The sequence below is a fragment of the Urocitellus parryii genome, chromosome 5 (genome assembly GCF_045843805.1).
Source record: "Urocitellus parryii isolate mUroPar1 chromosome 5, mUroPar1.hap1, whole genome shotgun sequence".
Classification (NCBI taxonomy): Eukaryota; Metazoa; Chordata; class Mammalia; order Rodentia; family Sciuridae; genus Urocitellus; species Urocitellus parryii.
Genome location: NC_135535.1, coordinates 77,041,352 through 77,063,910, shown reverse-complemented (window position 1 = coordinate 77,063,910; position 22,559 = coordinate 77,041,352).

Below are 22,559 nucleotides of genomic sequence, written 5' to 3'. Positions count from 1 at the left end.
TCTTTTTATGAGTTCCTGTGAGTACAGACTAACTCTGTCTTTGAAAAGGAACTTCTCTAATATTAAGGTTAGACCTCACTCTGCTCATGGATGTGGCAAATGTAATTTCTCATCCAACCTGAGACCCTTGTAAGTGGGGGGTACACTGTAATCAGGAACCCACAATTCATCAGTCAGTACCATCTCAAGGCCTATAAATAAGGTCACCACACCAATAGAAATTCTTATATGTGATTATATTACTGCATGAATCTCTTTCTCCCTCTCCTTCTCTCTCTTTTGTGTCTTTCCCTCCCTTCCTTCCTTTTTTTCTCCCTCCTTTTGCTTCTTTTGTTTTCTGTCATCTACAATAAATACCAGCTAGAGCGATTTTCAATAAAGGATTGTCTTTTCCTTCATTTTAAGAAAATTTTTAAATAGTCTGTTTTATTTATGCCACATACAACTCTTTTATAAATATTTCAAGTGTTTCCATTTAATTTTCACTTTTGTTTTCTTAAAATGCTCCTTCCTTTCACTCCAGCTTTCTATAGCAAAAGAATGCCTTTCAGTTTGGTCATTTATGCCTACAAGATTATTAATGTATTAAAGTTAGGAGAAAGGGAAACTGGAAGAAATTGAAAAGATCTCATCATTCATATAAGAAATGGGCAGGCCAGGCTCGGTGGCATACACCCATAACCCCAGCGGCTGGGAGGCTGAGGCAGGAGGATCTCGAGTTCAAAGTCATCCTCAGCAAAAGCAAGCTGCTTAGCAACTCAGTGAGACCTTGTCTATAAATAAAATACAAGAAAGACCTGGAGATGTGGCTCAGTGTTGAGTGCCCTGAGTTCAATCCCTGGTACTTTAAAAAAAAAAAAAAAGGCCAAAATATACTTAGAGAAGTTGGAAGAGCTGGGTCAGAGGGAGAATGGTACTCAAGAAGAAATTTAGATCCTCTGTTAAATTTTGTAAATAGGAAGATTTATGAGATGTTAATAGTTAACTATTTAAAGTGAGACTTTTAGGTTGTTTGGAAAGTTTTTCTCTAGCTTACAAAATCATTACAACATGTATTTAGGTGAAGTGCAATTAAAATGAGCAATGTTCACCCAGAGGTGACTAAGCAATGTTAGTTTCAGTGCAGAAACAGAGAAATATTGCCTAATCCTGCCATTCTGCCATTTGGCATCTAAAGCAGTACTATTGTCCTCAGACAATAACATGTTCTACAATATGATTATTCATCTTATACTCTTTCTTCACATTGATGTCTGAGCCCAGTGACAGGGCTTGGCTAGGAACTGATGCCACCCTCCCTACTCCACACTCTCTTTCCCTCACTTTTCTTTTTGTGATTCATTTACTTAAAGAAGTGTGCCAAGAGATTCTGGCTTCAAAAAAGCCTGTCTGAATAGCAAATGTCTCAAATGCATGCTTGGGCAGAGTATATCCCTCAATACAACTAATAAGGTAAGAGAAAGACAAGAGAATAGCCTGAATGTGTATTTTTGATACTTTCTTTTAGACTAGTGTCAAACAATAACTGAGGTGAAGTTATGAGCAAAATGTGGATGGTTTTCTTTTTCTGATTTTTTTTCCTTTCTTTAGCCACTAACAAGTTGACAGGTTTTGATTACTATTGTTTTTTAAAACTCTATAAGTGTAGATCCCTTAAGTTTTGTACTCTACATCAGAGTTGCAAAATTCAATTAGGTTATTGTAACTAAATTATACAATTGTAACAAAAAATGAGCAATATTCTTAGTGCTTTTTGGAATAGAATATCTGTATCTTGTGAATGTAAGAATATATACTAATTTATGCTGTATCAACCAGACATATACCACATTGCAGGCATCATATTTGGGGATGTGATCTTGAATAAGGCATCTGTAACAGATGTGTCTGTTGAATGATAGTTAATGAATGCACAATGGATGCAAGAACACACTTGGAAGGTCAGGAATTTTTTTCTCCTCTGGGCAGTTTGTGAGCAAGTAATATACATCATAGTCCTTTACCTTTAAATATTTTAGTGCATATTTTGTCAAAGTAAAACAATAATAGTGTAATTTTACTTATTTTCTTCATCAATTTTGTGGGGTTAGTGATAGTGTGGGTGACTTGGAATGGTTGCCATTGTTCTCCTGAGAGTTATTTCTGAATAATGTATTTTCTTGTGCAGATAGGACCATTGGTTATTACTTCAGAACCATACCATGGGCACACACTTATGAGTCCCTTCCTTACTTCTGTAATTGCAATTTGCAGGAGATTAGGCCACCATGTTCATCGTACACTTTCAAATGTGCTAATTGCCAGAGCAGATCATAAAAACAACATTTTTTTCCAAGGACAACATCAATAACACTTCTTCCTTCAAATTTCAACTCCTTCTTAGGAAAAAATATGCTGTCATCTAGCAATTCTCAACAACCGTTACCTCCTGTATTCATTGTCTCATACCTGCCACTCCCTCCCATCAGCAGGCCCTGTTGTGTTCTCTCCTTTTCAGCTTCCCTTACAAACCTACAAACAATGGGAGTTTCCACTCCATTCCATTCTGCTCCTCTCCATGGGTCACTAGCGGTATTGTGTGAGTTTTGTCCCCGCTGAGTTTATCATGTATTACTTTCCATCACATGTATTTAGTGACTACGTTTCTACTTTCTACTATATACTTTTCTTGTTGTTTTTTCTCTCCTTGTTTTTACTTCATTTCTAATTTTGACTCTTTCTTTCTCTTATTTTTCCTTTCTTGTGCTTATTGAAGTCTTTAAAAACAATGCTTTAAGTTAAAATTTCTGGGGCCACTAACATATTGTTTACTGGGTCTTCTGAGAAGTTTGTATAAATTTTAGTGGACTCTGTTGATGGTTCAGGGAAACAGCAGGAGGGCCTGGATGGATTAAATTGGTGTGAGCTTCCAGTTACCTTAAGGGAGATTTTGCAATTCCTGATGTCAGATCCAAACTTTAAGACTGACATTTCTTTTCTTCTTTTTTAAAATCTTGACCCTCCATTGATTTAAATATTCTTCAACTAGTTGCCAGCATTTATCACAGAAATTTTGGCTTCCCTTTAAAGTACGGGTCCCTCATCCTTTAGACCAGGCTCTTTCGAATGCTGCTGACCTCGTTGGATAGAGTGTGTGGTTTGGAGTTAGCCACATTCCCTCACCACACTTGTTTCAATCATTCACAGTCCCTGCCTGGCCCCTGTAGGCACTTGAATGTGTGACATCTATGTTAAGGGCTTAGAGAACAGGACCATATCAAGGTGATAATTGTCCTCAAAAGTTGCAAGGAACAGAGTGTCTCTGCTGGGGCTTCTTGGCCTTGGTCCCTGCTGAGTGGTGATATTTTGTTAAAAATGAGTGACTGAGTGAATAAACTTCTCAAGAATCATTACTAAACCTTAATTTTATAAACCTCTGAAAACTCAGCGGGAATAGTGTTCAATCTGCAATCCTTTCAAGCTCTGGACATTGGCAGTTGTGAAGGATGAGGCAGAGCTCTGGCTTGGGCAGAATGTTCTGGTTTGAGGCCAGGGCCAGAATCATTCTCTTAAACTTATTTATTCAACTAGCAAAGCTTCTAATTTTTTTACTGTTATCATATTGATTATTTCCTAAGAAAGGGATCATTAGAGGTAAGAAAGAAACATGGAAGCCATTGTAATTGATCAAAAATATAAATGACTTCATGTGGCAGCCTTGGTTAATGCCCTCTTTGGATTTATGATGCATTTAAGGACTATCTCCTAATTAGGGAAAGCCACTGTTCCTCCTTGCCCCCTCTGTAGCTACAGTATAGTTATGTGCTACTGTATTTATCCACTTTGCTTCACACAGACCTCTAAGTTCTCTAAGTCTCCTTCAGATTTTTGTCATCTGTATTAAAGCTTTGAAAGCACTCTATTTGGGGAGGTGGAGAAAAGGGCCATACCAAGATGTAGTTGTTCCTCGCAATTCATCCAGAGTCTCCTTCTGCTTTTTCTAGAACATTTTTCTCTGCTGCAGGAACTGGCATTTGCTATCTGCTTTCACCTTAACTCATCTCATGATTTCATCTCAGCTCATCTTCTAGGTCTGTTATGGTCTGGATATGAGGTGTCCCCCAATAAGCTAAGGTGATGGACAATGTAGAAATGTTCAGAAGTGAAATGATTAGATTACAAGAGCTGTTGCCTAATCAGTGGATTAATCCACTTTAAGGATTAACAATTTGAAAGGGTGAGTGCCTGCCTCTCCCCCTCCCCCGCCTCCCTCTCTCTTTCACAAAAGGCCTGGGGATATAGCTCAGTGGCAGAGAGCGTTATTAGCATGCACCAGGCCCTGGGTTCAATCCCCAGTACTGAAAAAAGACATCCTCAAAAAGCTTCGCTTTGATTATCTTATTCAATTTGGCCCACATATTTAGTCTTCATTATATCACATTATTTACTTTCATCTTAGCACTTATCACAATCTGGTATCATATTTTTTATTTATCATTTTTGCTGCCTCTCTACTTAAGACAGAGTATATACTCTATGGCCACAGCAATCTTATCTGTCCATTTACTCATCTATTTCTACCACCTAAGCTATGTCTGACTCATCCTAGTCACTTGACAAAGATTATAGAATAAATGAATGTTCCTTTTGTGCCTTTGATATGTCTGCTGCTTGGTAATAAAGTTTCTAGAAATAATCTATTAGAGCATATTAGATTAATTATTTTCACCATACATATAAATTAACCCAAAGGTGCCAAGGTATCAGAGTATAATTTACTCTAATTAAGTACTGGTATACATCAAAGTAGAAGGGAGACTTTTAGAGAAGATGCAGGTAATCAGAGATTAGGGAGGAGGAGGGTTAGGGAGAGCAATGGAAGGTGGTAGAAATGATCAGACCATGTTACATTCATGTATGAATATGCCACCGTGAAACCCATTCTTCTGTATGATTAATAGGCACCACTAAAAATACTTATGTAATTTTCTAGAAATATGAATTGACAATGTTATCCACTCCTATTTCTAATAAGTTCTCTATGATTCCTTTTGGAAGTGACAGTAAATTTGTAAGTATGAAAGTAAAGTTTTTGGATGGGATTGTGTAGAGAAAATTTAATTTAATGCATGTTTATTTGAGAGATATGATACCATGTTGGTTATATGAATAATATGGTTACCAAACTGATTTTAACATGTAAGTAAAATTATATTGTAAATGGACTCAGATTATAATAGCCAGTGGTTTACTTCTCTACATTCATAGGCATTATGTATTCCATATTTCTCAAATATCAAATTAATTTTTAGAAAAAAGCTGGTGAATTTAACTTTCAGAGAATATAATAGCTCTTGGAGGCACCAGCTCTTCATTTTCTCTAAGCACCAAATCTGAAACTATTCAATGCTGTCTTTAGGCATAGGTATACTCAAGATTTAAGTATAAATTATAGTCCAAAGTGGGAGAAACTTAGGAATTTATTCTGGTTGCATATCCATAGAGTACTGAGTCAGCTCTTGTACCTTCCAGTATGACCAAAGTCCCATACCCTAATAATGAAATTCACTGCCAATGAACCTCATCTACATTACCAGTGACTCTGAGCCCTAGTTGTCTTTTTGTCATTTGGGGCTCTCGATTGCCTTTTCCATTATTATTCTGGATTCTTTTAAGTTTACATTATTGTGCAACTCATTCTGTCTCCATATGGTCATTCAGTCATGTATATTTGAAAGTTTGGGTCTATACACATTGATTCTCTTATTGTATTTCATATGTTTTTAGTCACTACAGCATGCTTTGAATTTCTTACAAATAATCTCAAATGAAAAATATCATATATCATTATTATTTGCTTTGCTCTTTGAATCTCATTTACAAATGGAGTTTGGAGGTTTGTAGGTATCCTTTTCATTATAGTTCTCTCAGAGAGTTACTCCATGATCAACTTACCTCTTATTGACTTAATTCTTCTCATTTTTCTTTTCTTTCTTTTGTGTGTGGTACTGGGGATTGAACCCAGGTCCCTGCACATACTAGGTAAGTTCTCTGTCACTGAGCTACAACTTAGCCCTACTACTCTTCTCATTTCTAATTTTTGTAGATCCACAGAAATGTCACTACTCTCCTTGTTTATACACAGAATATTGTCCAGAACAAGTTCCATAGGGGATCTGATCTAAAATCAGACCAAACTCCAGTGGTATCTTATCTCAAACTCTTCATTTCCTTTTATTTCATAACTGGTTACCTTGGATTTCTAGTTTTAGCAAATCTCTCTTTCCTGTGATGATGCTGACTATCAAGCTGAGAGGGTGATTTCTGTGATTAAAATTTCATGGTGTCTTGCTTCTAAGTTCTTTGCTAGAGAGAACATCAACTAGTCTCTGGAGGGAAAAACAATACATACAGCATAATCATTTTTTGTTGCAGAAATTTACCATTACAAATTCTAGGGAGTGCCCTTTTATTAGTTCTCACCAGGAGAAATCCAATAATGCTAATAAGCTGTATAATAAGAATCAGGTTTTGACAATTTATGTTTTTAATAATAAAATAATATCTTTGAGATATAAAGGCCAAATTTTTAATGTAGATTTTTACTTTCAAGACCAATTAGAAAATAAAACAGGAGTATACTTATATGAAAATTTTCATCCTACATTGTGCTATTTTCTAGTTTCTGTGGTTTATTGATCTTGCTAATTTTATTGTTTTCAGTGGTGTTTTAAATAAGGCATGGATTTTTTTTTTGTGCAACCAGGAATTCAGTGGGAGATTTATTATTATTTTAATTGTACATATTTATGGGATACAATGTGATTAAATCAAGGTAATTATCATTTTTATTTCCTTCTCATTATTTTGTGTTTGGATGCTTCATGTCCCTTTCTTCAAATCCCATATTCGTGGAATGTGTAATACGTTATTGTGAACTGCAGTAATTCCACTGTGCTGTGGAGCACTGGAACTGATTACTTTCATCTAACTGTGTTTTGGTACCCATTATCCCACCCCACTCCAGCACTCGTCCCCTCCACCCTTCTTAGCCAGTAGTAATCACAATTCCCCATTCAGATTGACTTTTGTTAATATTCACACATGAGAGAGAATGTGTGGTATTTATCTTTCACTGTGTGGAGTCTGGAATATTTCATTATCATAATATCCTTTATTCTGATAAGTGAAATGTCCTCTCTTAATTTTTGCTGAAGATGATGGGCTATTGTTCTTATTTATGACAAATATTCTGTCATGGATATATGCCACATTTTCTTTACCGGTCCATTCACTGATGCATAATCTATGTTGATTCCATATTTTAGCTATTGTGAATGCTTCAGCAATAAACATGGGTGTGCAGGTCTCTCCTAGGTATGCTGATATCATTTCCTTTCCTGGATATATACTCAAATATGAATTGTGTAGTAGATCTATGTCTGGTTTTTTGAGTGAACTCTATACTGTTCTTTGTTGTGACTAATCTATATGCTCATCAAAAGTGTGAAAGAATTCCCTTTTCTGAATTTGTTTTTGTCTTTTTGTTAATAGCCAGTCTAATTGGGGTGAGATGATATCTCTTTGTGATCTGGATTTACATTCACCTGATAACTGATGATGTTGAGCATTTTTTCATTCATTTGTCGACTATTTGTTTGTCCTCATTTGAGAATAATATGACTATTATTAGGATTATTTATTTGGATTATTTGTTTTCCTGTTATTGAGGTTTATGAGCTCCTTCTGCATTCTGGATATAAATCATTTTTCATATAAATGGTTTACATTTTTCCTATTTTGTAGATTGTCCATTTTATTAGTATTTTCCGTGCTATGTTTATTGTTTCCTTTCCTGTGCAGAAACATTTATTTGATATAATCTCAATTGTCTACCTTTTGTTTGTTGGTTTCAGAGATTGAACTCAGGGGCGCTTCACTACTGAGTCATATTCTCAGCCTATCGTTTTATCTATCTATCTATCTATCTATCTATCTATCTATCCGTCTATCTTTTTGAAACAGGGTCTTAACAAGTTGCTTAGGACCACATTAAGTTGCTGAGGCTGGCTTTAAACTTGCAATTTTCTTGCTTCAGTCTCCTGAGCTGCTGGGTCACTTGTCTACTATTGGATTTCTTGAATGTGTTTTTGCAATCTTACCCTCCTTTCCCAAATCATTACCTATGCGGATGTCTGGAAGTGCTTCTCCTGTGTTTCAGAACTTTGGGTCTTACATTTAGGTCTTTGAAACATTTTGAGTTGATTTTCATATAAGGTAAAAGATTTAGGCATCAGTATCCATTGTGTGTAAATTGCCAGTTTACCCAGCCCTGTTTGTTAAAGAGACTCTTCTTTCTCCAGTGTATGTCTTGTATGTCTTTCCTTTGTTAAAAATTAAATGGTTGTAAATGCATGAGATTATTTTTTGGCTATTTTATTCTGTATCATTGATTGGTCTGTCTGTTTTCATGCCAAATACCATATTATTTCCATGCTGTTTTGATTATTGTAGCTTTGTAGTATATTTTGAAGTCAGGTAGAGTGATGTCTCCACCTTTGTTCTTTTTTCTTACTTTTTAAGTTTGCAGTGCTCCAGCCAGGGCCTTGAACTTGCTGGACAAATACCTTGCCATGAGCTACATCTTTAGCCCTTCGACTTTTGTTCTTATAGCTCAAGATTTCTTTGATTGTTTAGGTTTTTTGTATCTCCATATGAATTTTAGTATTATTTTTCTAGTTTTGTAAAGAATGTCATTGGTGTTTGTGTTAGTCAGTTTTTCTTTGCTGTGATCAAAATACCTGATTAAGAACAATTTAGAGGAGGAGAAGTTTCTTTTGGTTCATTATTTCATTGGTTCAGTCCATGGTCAGCCAACTCCATTGCTCTGGGCCCAGAGTAAGATAGAACTTCATGACAAAAGAGTGTGGTGGAGGAAAGCTGTGCAGCTCATAGCATCTGGGAAGCAGAGAGAGAAAAAGAGGATCCAGGGACAAAATCTAATCTCCAAGAGCACTCTTGCAGGGTTCTACTTCCTCCAGCTATGCCCCACCTGTCTATAGGTATCACCCAGTAATACACTCAAGTGATTAATCCATCAAATGGATTAATCCACTGATTAGGTTACAGCTCTTATGATCTAATCAGTCCACCTATGCACTTTCCTGCATTATCACAAGATTTTCAAGAGATATCTCACATCCAAATCATAACAGTATTATACTAAGAATTTCATTGAATTTGTAAATCACTTTGGCTATTATGGACATTTTAACAATATTATTTTTTCCAATCAATGAAGATGGGAAGTCTCTTCAATTTTTGTGTCTGATTCAATTTTTATCAGGGTTTTATAATTTTTATTATAGAGCGTTTTCATTTCTTTTGTTAAATTTATTCCTAAATCTTTTTTGTAGTTATTGTGAATAGTTATTCTCATTATTCTTATCTCAGCAATATAATTATTGGTGTATTCAAGTGCTCCTGATTTTTGTATATTGATTTTACATCTTGCAACTTTATTGAATTTATTGTTTTAATAGCATTCTGGTAGAGTCTATAGATTTTTATTTGTATTTTATTTTATTTGTAGAATTATTTCATCATCAAATAGGAATAATTTGATTTCCTCATTTTTTCTTTGTGTGCCTGTTCTTTCTTTCTATTGCCTACTTACTCTGGTTAAGACTTCTAGTGCTTTGTTGAATAAGAGTGATAACAGTGGACACACTTGTCTTGTGCCAGCTCTTAATATGATGTTAGCTTTAGGTATGCTATATATAATCTTTATTATGTTGATGTATGTTCCCACATGAATATTTGTTCAGAGTTTTTATTATAAAGGGATATTGAATTTTATTGAGTATTTTATGCATCTATTGAGATATTCATAATTTTTGTCCTTCATTTGGTTTATATATTGTATTACACTTATTGATTTGCATATGTTGATTTTCCTTTCATCCCTGGGATAAATCTCACTTTCGTGAATCTTTCTGATGTGCTGTTAGATTTGATTGCTGTTTTGTTTGTTTGTTTGTTTTTTGGTTTTTGTTTTTTTTGGAGAATTTTTGCATCTAGGTTTCTTCTTAGACATACTGGTTTAGTCCATTGTTTTCTCTTTCTTTCTTTCACTCTCTCTTTCTTTTTTTCTTTTTTTAATGTGTCCTTGTCTGTTTTAGTTTTAGTTTTAGTTTGCCTTACAGAATGAGTTTGAAAGAATACCTTTCCTTTCAAAATTTTGGGGTGCTTTGAGAACAATAGTATTACTTCTTCCTTAAATTTGTATAATTCATCAGTAAAGCCATCCCGTCCTTTGCTTTACCTTTTGGGAGTCTTTTTAATATAGATTCTGTTGCATTACTTATTATTGTTGTGTTCAGCTTTTCTATGTCTTTATGGTTCAATTTCAGTAGATTATATATGTCCAGAAATTTATTCATTCTAGGGTTTTCAATTTGTTATCACATGGTGGTGCATAAATAGTTCCTAATGATTAATGATCCTTTTTATTCTGTGGTATCAATTGTAATATCTTCTTCATTACTACTGTTATTTATTTGGGGTTTTTGTTTCTCCTCCACCTCCTCCTCCTCCTCGTCCTCGTCCTTGTCGTCATCCTCCTCCTCCTCCTTCTTCATAAATGTTTGTTGATTTTGTTAAATTTTCAAAAAAACAACTCTTCACTCCATTCATCTTTTGTATATTTTAGTTTATTTTCCATACATTTATTCTCTGATTATTGCTATTTCTAGAATTTTGAGTGTCATTTGTTCTTGCTCTTTTAGGTCAGTAGAGAAGAGGTCAGTTTCCATCAGTTTCCTGGGGCAGTACATTTTTTTTCTAATACTAAAATTTAATTGGACCATCTCATCACAATATGTATAATGTTGTCTTTCCTGCATGATATTTAGATTTCTTGCTAATCATGAATAAGATCTCTGAGGTGATTTATACCAACTGAATTAGGCCATGTTTAGTGGTATTAAGTTTTTCCACATGTGCAGATACAGTTGTAGCTCTGAAAATTATTTAGATTTTATTTCAATAATTAGAGGTTAACTGGTAAGGTCACTCTGTGATCCAGAATACAAAAACAAAATGTTCTGAGTCAGATCAAAAATAAAAACTGGAGATGTGACCGAGATTATTATCAGGTACTAGAAACTTAAATGTATTTTCATAATAAAGAAAATCAACAAGATAATTTGGTGAGATATGTTCTAGTCAAGAATTTTCATCTAATACTGATGTCTGCTTATAGAAGGTATGGTACTTAATACTTAAAGGAAATATTAAATATACAATATCTTCTAGGTAGACAGGAAAATATTTTTTAAGATCTGCTCAATTTGAACTTTGCTTTCTTTTTGTCAAAATTCAGAAACTATATATCTTTCCTCATGGTACAATGTAGATGAGAAAGCAAATGAAAAATGGAAATGGAAAGTACAAAGAATATGAAGCTGGAGAGAGGCAGGGGTACAAAGATAAAGAATAAGACCAAGGGATAGACAGAGACTATATGATATATGGACTGGTAGCTCCTTTCCAGAACCCAATTCTCAGTGTTTTAGACTAAATTGTATCCAGTCCCACCCCCAAATTCATATGTTGAGGCCCTAATCTTCAATGTCATTATATTTGGAGATAGGTTCTGTAAGGATCTGATTGAGATTAATGGAAGCCATAGGGTATGACTTATTCTGATAGGACTGGTGTCCCTACAAGAAGAGGAAAAGACACCAGAAATCTCTCTTTCTCTGTGCTTGCATAGAGGAAAGTCCATGTGAGGACCCAGGGTAAAATGGCTGTCTACAAACCAGAAGGATAATCCTAATCAGAAACTAGCCCTGTTAGTACTTTGTACATCCAGTCCCTGTAACTATGAAAGAATAAATGTATATTGTTTAAGCTGTCCAGTGTATGGTATTTTGTCATGGCAGTCTGAGTAGTCTAAGATACTTGGAATTCTAGTAAAGAAATGCTGTAATTAGGAGAACTGGGAGCAGTATTTATATTGAGGAAAACTACCTAGAAGAGATAGTACCCAAGGAGGCAGTGGTTAGGAAGAGAGGATGGGGAGGAGAGCCTAGAGATTGGCAGTTGCACCCCTTTCCTGCACCTTGTACTGTTAGCAGGGATACCTTGGAGTTGCAGCCTGGGAAGCAAAGCCCAGAGTTAGGGTGTAGCTTCTTCATCATACTTGCAAATCTTTGCTTATGCTTGCTATATAAGCATAATATTTAGATATAAGCATTATTATCTACCCCTCCCCTTACAAAACCTAAAACCAAACCAAACAAAACCAAAAACTCTGCATGAACTTTGACACATCACTTCAAATTGCTGAGACATGGAGCTGAGAAGCACAGAGCACATAATTATGTTGAGATCTAGACAGACAGCATCAGAGTTCCAGTGGGGTGGGGTTCCAGCAGCTAAATTCTGGGTCCCAAGTGTTGATTCATCTATAAAAATATGTTGTTTTGTTTTCTTAATATGATACTGTCATAGTACTAGGGTAATGTGACCAATCTTAGAAGGACTTTAAAATTTTATAGATAATGTTAAAAGTTACATATTAAATTATTCTACTCTTTTTCTGGTACACTCATGTAATCCAGCTGACCAATGTGATGCTTACAGATTGTTTTCAGAATCTCTTCCTGTGCTTGTTGGACAGTAGGTTGTGTGCTTAGTTCTCTTGGCACCTGTCCCTTGTGTTCTGACTTGGGGACTTTGAGGATTTTTGTGGGTGCCACACTACGTGTTCAGGGTGAACCTTTACTAGAAAGATGAAATCAAAACCAGCACAAGTTTCACCTGAAATAGGATTAATAGTGGCCACTTATTCTCTTGCACTGTTCAAAATATCCACAGAAGAAGACTGGAATAAGGAGGAAAGGGGAAGAAAGAGAATGAAGGGAGGTGAGGGGCAATCTGGACCTAGTGGGAAGGACAGCCACATGAACACATTCCCAGTTTACTGTCCTATGTAGGAGAAAGGATCAGTGGCCCACAAGAGCTCAATTTTGTAGCCTTGAATATTGGGGAAGGCAGCACCTTGATTTGTAAAAATGAGCTGAATCAGTCAATATTTGTGTGCTTTTAAAGCCAAAGTAAAACAATTACTACAAAATCAAAATTAAAGGGGGAGGGAAGCCTAAACACCACTGTTGAGAGCCACAGCCAAAGGGGCCCCAGCAAACTTCCAGCTGATTGGCTCACAGCGGCCCTAGCAAACTTCCAGCTGATTGACTCACTGTGGCCCCAGCAAACTTCCAGCTGCCAGCTGATTGGCTCCTTTGTGGTGATGCTCATTGGGCTGTTTCCCCGCCCTTTCAGACCATGGAGCTGCTCATTGGGGGACCCTTTTGGCTCCGCCCATGTGACCCAGCCAATCGGCCTCAAGAGCAGGAGGAGTGGGGGTTGAGAGGCTCCCAGGAAGTGGCAGTTGGACTGTGAGGGAATTCCTGAAGAGCTTGTGTTGAAGTGTGTGTGTTCTAAAAATAAAGTTCGTTTCTGCTTGACAAGTGGCTCGTGAATTGTGCCCAGCCAGACTGCTGGCACACCACTTCTTCCTTTAACCTTGGCTTTCCCTCATTAACCAGCCAACAAGTAAACCAACATTACTCTTATAATAGCCAAACTACATTCTCTGCTATAAGGAGAAATGAGGGCCCATCTTGGTTTGTGTCTAATGAAGGTAAGGTTACGTTGCACTTGTGATATTGTTTGTTTTGTCAGAATAATGGAAGTGTATTAGACCATCTAGCAGTCAGAGAAGATCTTGAGCTGCATCCCCAACCACATCTAGATACAGTGACTTTCCCTAAATGCAATTGTATTATGTGTCTAATCCCTACCCATTCCTCTGTCCTGTGATGTTAACTATGGGTTGCAAGTGAATCATAGTAGTTGAAATATGTCAGGAGGGTCCAAATAGCATTACAGATAGGCACACATTGCTTGCTGCTGGGTTTAGATTGGCTGTGGTCTAAGGAAAGCCTTCACATCATTAAGAAGTTAACCACAAAAAAATGGGGAATGGGCAGGGTTCCTTTTAATGAAAGTGGGAGAAGGGGAGCTGCTTTCTACCTCCAGTGTCAGACACTTGAGTAAAATGAGAGCATTTTACTCAGAGTAGTCCTTTACCTTCAAACCCCTAATTTCGTATCACATGAATCATTTATGGATGGCCTTCTCATCCTAGGCTCTGCTCCCCATCACACATCCTATAGAAACTTGCTCTGGAAATGAAGAGAACTGGACTAAGTCATCTCCATGTCACAGTGAGCCTAGGCCAGGATCAAAAGACAACACTGTTTTTTCTTTGTTATACTTCTGTCCCGAGAAAAGGAAAATGGAAAATGTAGCTGCTTTGGTTGTGGAAAATGGAAGAAAGAGGTGGAACAAGTTCAACTCAAAAGAGAAAGGAAGAAAGAGCAACAAAATTGACAATATCTAACCACGTCATTCTGCCATGCTTGTTTTGCCACTAGCTATATGTGACCTAGACAAATGAACTGCTGTAAGCTCTGCATCTAGATCTGTAAGGTGAACTGTAAGTTGCTAGTAGGATCGACTTTATTAAGTCTCACACAGATTTATTAAACTATAGTGAAAGAAGTAAAGTTGGGCTGCTGTTTCCACATCTGCATCTTCAGATTCAACTAACATATATTTGGAGAAATATTGCATCTGTGTTGAATGTGTAGAGAGCTTTTTCTTTTCATTATTCCCTAAACAACTATTTATATATCATTTAAATTGTATGTAAGAGGATGAGCACAAGCAATGTGCAAAAACCCACATCATTTTATATAAGGGACTTGAGCATCCATAGGTTTTGGTATCCTTGGGAGTCCTAGAATTAATCTCCCTTGATACTGAGGGACTACTGTAATGTCATTAAATCACTGATTCTCAACAGAAATGACACTGCTCCCCAGACGTCATTTTGAAATAGCATAGTCCTGTGTCTTTTCTGAAGAAGGACCAGGGATGCTAGATGTTCTATAATATTCAGGAATGCCTGCACAAGAAATTCCAGTATACTGCATGGCTTTGATTCTTTAATTTTTATATTTAAAAATAAAAATTGTATATATTTGTGGTATAACATGATATCTTGATATGTATGCCTTGTAGAATAGATAAATCAAGCTTTTAACATACATGTTGCCTCATGTATTTATTTTGTGGTGAGAACACAAAATCTCTCACAAGTAATTTTAAAGTATACCATTTATTGTCATTAATTACAGTTACCATGATGTACAATAGATCCCTTTAATTTCTTTCATTTAACTGAAATTTTATTATTGGTACTCAGAAAATGATACCCTTAAGTATGGTTCTTTGACTCGCTGACTACTTTAAGGACACTGGAAAGACCTGCAAAACAAAGTCTCTTTCTGACCTTATCCTGCCAGTCCTACTCCTGCTTCCCTTTTCCCCTCAAAGCAGGCCACAGAAAATGAATTCTTTTTCTTTAAGGTGGATCAGAGAATTTCTTTATGGAAATTTTCCTCAAGTTGGATCTTAGAAACTAGAAATATTACTCCGACCTCCCCCCCCACCCACTGCCCTACTGTGTGTTTTCCATAAAGAAATTCTCTGATCTACTTTGTCTGATAGTAGTTCATGCGTTCCTTATTCCAGCAGGGATCTTGCCTTAAACCCAGGAGAAAGAAATGCTACATAGAGAGGCCAAGAAGAATTCCAAATACAAGGGCTTTGCTGAAGTTTTCCTTCTCAATCTTGTACCATTAGGTCATATCCTTTTGTTCTCAATCACGTTCCATTCTTCATTAAATCTAAGCACAAAAATTGGTTTCCTTGGCCTTCAAGTCTTCATTTTTGGAGGTCTTGAGTCACTTAAAACTTGATTAAATAAATTTGTTATGCTTTTATTTTACTAATCTCTCTTTTACTATAGGAGTGTTGGCCATGACCTTTATGATGGGTGAGGAAAGGTATTATATCTTTCTGTTTCTATAGTATTCTTTGACCAATTTGTCTCCCATTCTCCACCCTCCCCAGGCTCTGGAAACTAACACACCACTGTCAGCTTCTATGAGTTCAAGTGTTTTAGGTTTCCACTTGAGTGAGATTATGGAGTACTTGTCTTTCTGTGCCTGGCTTATTTCATTTAGTATAAATTTAATATAATTTAGTATAATATTCTCTAGGTTCATCCTCACTGTTGCAAGTGACAGTGTTTCCTTCTCTTGTAGGCTTAAATAGTATTCCATTGTGGATATGTACCATATTTTCTTTATCTATTTATTTTTGACAGACATTTAGGTTGTTTTAATGTCTTGGCTTTTCTAAATATTATAGGAGGGATTACAGGAATTTAAATATATATTTATAATTTGATTTCATATTCTTTGGATATACACTCAGTAGGGCATGGCTGGATTATATAATAACTATATTTTTAATTTTTTGAGGAACTACCATGCACTTATCCATAATAACTGTACTAGTTTACATTACCTCCAATATTGTGTAAAGATCCGTCTTTTCCATATCATATTCAATAATTATCATTTATTCATAGTAGTAATTCTAATTATTTAGCATTTTTTAAATGTATGGTCATATTATTTTCAATTAAAAAATTACCTTTGGGGGCTAATTGAGACCCCCAGTGGGTGCCTGCAACCATAAATAGTACTGAACCTTATACATACATACTGTTCTTTTATATACACACACACACACACACATACACATATGTGCACACATACACTTATGATCAAATGTAATTCATAACTTAGCTACAGTAAGAGATTAACAACAATAATAAAATATTTGTAATAGTATACTGTAAGAAAAGATACGTGAATGTGATCTCTGTCTTTAAATATCTCTCTATGCTATACTTAAATTTCTTGTGATGATGTGATATAATACCTTCATGATGTGATAAGGTGAGGTGAGTTATTAGGTGGTGTGAGGTAGTGATAGGCTACCACATGAGACCATCCATGGCAGCTGATCTGATAACAGACATGTAGGAAGTGACCAGCATATACAGCATGGATATGTTAAACAGAGGAATGATTCATATGCCAGGAAGAAAGGGATTGGGACAGTGTGAGATTCCCTTGCACTACTCAGAATGGCTTGCAATTTAAAATATATGACTTGTTTATTTCTAGAATTTCCCATTTTCAAACCATGGTTAACTGTGGATAACTGAAACCATGGAATGGAAGACAGATAAGGGGGGACTTTGGTTGAGATAATTTAACTTCTTCCTTTTTTTTTTTGTTTGACTTTATTTTAATTTGTTTTATTTTCCACTGAATATTTTTCTGGCCACAATTTCTTTGTTGTAGTTTTGTCTTTTATCTCGGTGATCCCTTACATATAGTTTCTGAAAAAGTCTTCAGGGTCAAGACCTTGTACCTCTTTACCCCCATCTCTGTACCACAGAGAAAATGGTATCATATTGGTAACACAAATGGCTTTCCCACAGGTCTTCTGGAGATCTTCTGTGGGAGCAATTAGGAAAATCCCACATCTGCATGTGGTTCTCTCACAAAGTCACAGATCATGGGGTAGAAGTAAGCCAAGAAGTATTAGCAGAAAAGAGGAAGAAAGGAAAGAGTGGAGATACAGAGGATTTGTAATTGATAAATGGGAAAATTTAAAGTACATATGTACTTATGTCAGCTTCAGGATATAGGGACAGCCAAAAGAAATATGTTAGAGGACCACCACAGGGAGTCTATCTCCACATGGCCTGGAGATGGTATGTAAATTCAAGTTTAGAATGTTCACAAGAATAAAAAGGGTACATAAGTCCTATCAGTTTCTGAAAGCAAAACCAGGATCTGAATCTGAACATTCCAAGGCAAGCAGGGACAAGCAGAACATCAGCAGGTCCAGGTCTACATGAGGAAGAACAATTAAGCAGAAAGAAAAATAAGCCCAGGCCCCAGTCAGGAATTCACACCAAGTAGAAGATGCTGATGAGAAGCAGGGTCCTGCACAGGCAATGGTCCAAACCAACAGCCAAAGCAAATTAGATTCAACCAATGAGGCAAGGTCTCTGATAGTTGTTCTCAGCCCTAATTTTATGGCTGTTTGAGTGGTGTGATCAGGATAGAGTTTCACACGATGCCAAGAGTCAAGGAGAGGAAGGGGTTCTTCCAAAACCATTCTTAGCTGTTACAGTCTTTGTAGTAGAGGTCTTTTTATATGTCCTTATCCCTGGGATAAAGGTAAAACTTCACTTTTTTCTTAAAGGCAGATAAACCTTAACTTGGAAATGTCTAGTGTTTGCTAGGAAAAAAGGAAAAGGAAATGGAAATGAGAAGGGAGGAGGAAGGAGAAGACCTTCAGTGCCTTCTAGGAAGCTGCACATATAGAATAGTGATTCTGTTCTCCTTGTCATTATGATAATATGGTTCTCGTGATGATATGGTTTCTCTTATTGGTCACTCCAAGAAACCCTCACTCATTCTATTTTCACAACTTAAATAGTAGAATGATTATTTTCTGTCATCATGTCACTCATTGGCATTTTTTACCTTCCATAAATTTTGATTTATAGACACTTTCTATATTCTTAAATTCTGTTTAATTATTATTTCCTATGTATATTTGGTTTACCATAGTTTTCCCAGCAACTAAAAAAGTTGAGTAGTAACTGAAGTTGATTGATAACTACCTATAAGAATATGCCCCTAGAGAACAAAATAACAACTAGAATGTAAGGAGTAACCATTTTGTGCAAGGTACCCTTGTAATCGATTTAGAGTAAATCCTTCCAATAACCTTTAAAAAAAATTATTTGTTTATTTATTTATTTTGGTGCCAGAAGTTGGGTCCGTGGGCACTTGGCTACTGAGTCACATCTCTGGCCCTTTTTAGTTTTTATTTTGAGATAGGATCTTGCTAAGTTGCCGGGAACTTTGCTGGATTGCTGAGGCTGGCTTTTACCTTGCAATTGTCCTGTCTTAGCCTCCCGAACTGCTGAGATTGCAGGCATGTGCCACTGAACCAAGCTCCAATAAACTTTTGAAGAATACTTTCATTATCCTCACTTTACAGATGAGACAAAAAGAAGTTTGGTAACTTGCCCTGGTCACTCTGCTAGTAAATGGTAGAAATGACATTTAAATAAAGGCATTGTTACTACAAAGCCAACATTTTTAACCACTGTTCTAGATTAACTTCTCCCTTTTAATATATTTTATTTCTTTTTCTTGCCTCATTACTCTGTTTAGTTCTTTTCAGTACTATGTATAATAGAAATGGCAAGAGGAAAGTATAATTTTCTTCCTCTTGTCTTAATCTTAGAGGAAAAGTTTCCAGTTTTTTATCAGTGAGTATAAAGTTAACTATCATATATGGCATTTATTATTGTGTTGAAGTAAATTCCTTCTCCACTTAATTTGTTGAAATTTTTTATCATGAAAAGACATTGAATTTTACAAAATGGTTTTTGTACATCTGTTGGGATGATCATATGATTTTTTTATAGTTGTAGATGGACAGCATGCCTTTATTTTTTTTTATGTGGTGCTGAGGACCGAACCCAGTGCCTCCCACATGCTAGGCAAGTGCTCTACCACTGAGCCACAACCCCAGCCCTCATATGATTTTTATCTTTCATTTTTTATGTCATATGTCAGATATATTGATTTATGTATCTTGAACCATCCTTATATTCTAGGCATAAATTTCATTTCATCATGTTGAATGGTCCTTTCAACATGCTGGTTATTTATGTCCATATTCATCAGGGTATTGGCCTGGAATTTTCTTTTCTTGTGGTATTCTTTCTGACTTTGCTATTGGCCTTGCAAAATGAATTTAGAAGTAGTGCCTTCTCTTCAATTTTTTTGGAATACTTTGAGAAGAATTGGTATTGTTCTTAAATGTTCAATAGAATTCAGCAGTGAATTCATAAGCCCTGAGCTTTTCTTGATTAAGGGCATTTCATCACTAATTTTATCTATTTACTCATTATTGTTGTTTGGATTTTCTGTTTCATGTTGATTCATTTTTGGTGAGTTGAATGTTTCTAGGACTTTATCGATTTCTTTTAGGATGTCCAAATTTACCAAATAGGGGATGCCTTTTAATTCATCCACAGAATATCTATATCATTAAAAATCTGTCTATAATTATTTGAACTTATAACAACCCTATAAAAGACAGTAGATATTTTTTACATAGTCTTAAAGTATATTAAGTTTTAGAAAGAGTCATATTGAGGAAAATTGTAGATTTTGGGTGTTGGGGGGAATTTACTAAGAGTTGTTACTCCACATGGAAAATCATACATTTAATGGTAAATGCTATCGGTTGATTTAGGCCTAACTTCAAACTTTTGTCATGAGCTGTCCATGGGTTGTGTGTGGATAACCGTGCATTGAAGTCTAATAGATAGAAACATCTGGTACCTGGGAATGACCAGTGGACAGTTTTTTTTTTTTGATCAATTGCCCAGGGACAGTGTGAATTTCTATCCTGCTCTGCCACAGAGCACCTGAGATGAGTGTGACCTGCCAAGATGCTAATCAACCTGCTGACTGCAAGACATTATGAAGCAGGACTCTGCCCTTGAAACCTTATCCCTGCCCTTAAATAAACCACAGGGGCCATCTTTCCCTTTGTCCAGTTCCAGCTCTTGTGTGGAATGGATGTATCAGGGGCTCTGCTTTTGTAAATATTTTTCTGTCTTTTTATGTTTTGCTCTTCACTAATTATTGTAGACTTTAAGTTTTCAGGTGACTTATACCCTCCTCAGCTGGAAGAACACCCCCCTCCCAATGAGACACTAGCTGTCACCCCCGCTATTATTCATTATACTTTATAGTCATGCCCAGACAATCTCATGTTTCCTTTAACTATTTTACAAATAGCATTTCATTTAGCTATACTTTGGTTTTGTAGTAATGGTCTCATGGATTTTTGAAAATTAATGTGTCTTAAGGTTTGGTAGTGTGTGCATGTAGCAGGGGTTCCTCAAGACCACCCTCAGGATTAATATTTAACTAGAAGGATACACAGAACTCAGAAAATCTATGATCCTGAGGTTTATTATAGTTGAGGCTTATTATAGTGGTAGAATACAGTGGTAGAAAATCAGCAAAGGCAAAAAAGCACAATTTTAGAGTATAGACAAAGAATCCCCAATTGTCCTTACCACATGGAGTCACATGAACTATGCTCAATTCTCCCAGCAACAGTGTGTGACAGCTTGAATATGAAGTAATGCCAACAAGGGAGTTCACCTGAGTCATAGAATAGAGTCCAGGATTTCAACTGGAGTCTGATTCTGTAGTCAGTGGAATGTCCATGTGGCTGACTGCTATGGTTTGGATATTTTTGTTCTCCTAAACTCAAGTTGAAACTTAACCTACATTATGGTTATATTAAGAGATATGATCTTTGGGGGAAATTATTAAGTCACGAAGGCTCTATCCTCTTGGACAGAATTAATACTGTTTTTAAAAAGGCCTCAGTGAATTTCCTTCCATCATATGAAGACACAGCAACAAATTGCTATTATGGAAGCAGAGAGTAAGTCCTCACCAGACATTGATTATGTTGGTGACTTGCTTTTGGATTTCACAGCCTCCAGAACTATGAGAAATATGTTTCTAATATTTATAAATTAATCAGCCAAAGAATGTTGCTATAGAAGCACAAATAGACTAACCAAAATGACTTTAAATTTTTAGTTTCCAGTTCTCCAGAGATTAAATTAATACTGCTTGGCCCAAAGCTCCCCCACTATACATCATATTGTTAGCTTGATTTCTGCTATGGCCAAGGCCCCATGTAAACATATTCTTATCAGACATGATATTCCAGGTGTTTTAAGGTTATTATTCTGATCAAGAGCCAAATCTTGGATTGTGTAGAGTTTGGACAACCTGGGTCTGCAGGGTTGATATCCTTTACTGTGCACTGTGGATTTTATTTCAGACTATTAAGAGGGCTTAACAAAATTTTTGTTATAAAAGGGAGTATTGAGTCTGGTATGACTTAGAATCAGTATATTAAAACATGCAAAGAGATTGAGAGACAATAGACTGAAATCTTAAACCCTGAGAGGAAAAGTAGCTGATCATACTTCAATCATCCCACTCTTTCAACCTCCTCTAGACAGTGGAATGCACTTTTGAAGTTAGAAGTCTTTGGTTTACTAAACAAAAATCTAGCCCACTATTTATAAAGTATGTGATTGAGGGAAACTATTGAAATGTTCCTTCACTATTTTTCTTCATCTATTAGTAAATTAGGGTTGTAATGCTCCTCCCAAGAACACAGTCAGGTACTAATAAATAGTTCTTGGAAAATACTCAATGCTATTAGTATTGCTAATAAGATTATATTACTTTTATATTATTAGAATAATAAATGTTAATATTATTAGCTTTCCTAAGTGAAGGAATGGTCATATTAAACTCAGGAAGCAAAGGAAGTTTCTATGTCATCTGAAATTTAGATGTTGATGTCTTTTCAGAATGGAGTTTTGGAGAGCTCCTGTTATTTGTCTTTCAGATAATCAAAGGAATACATGGTATCTGAGATGAGTTTTG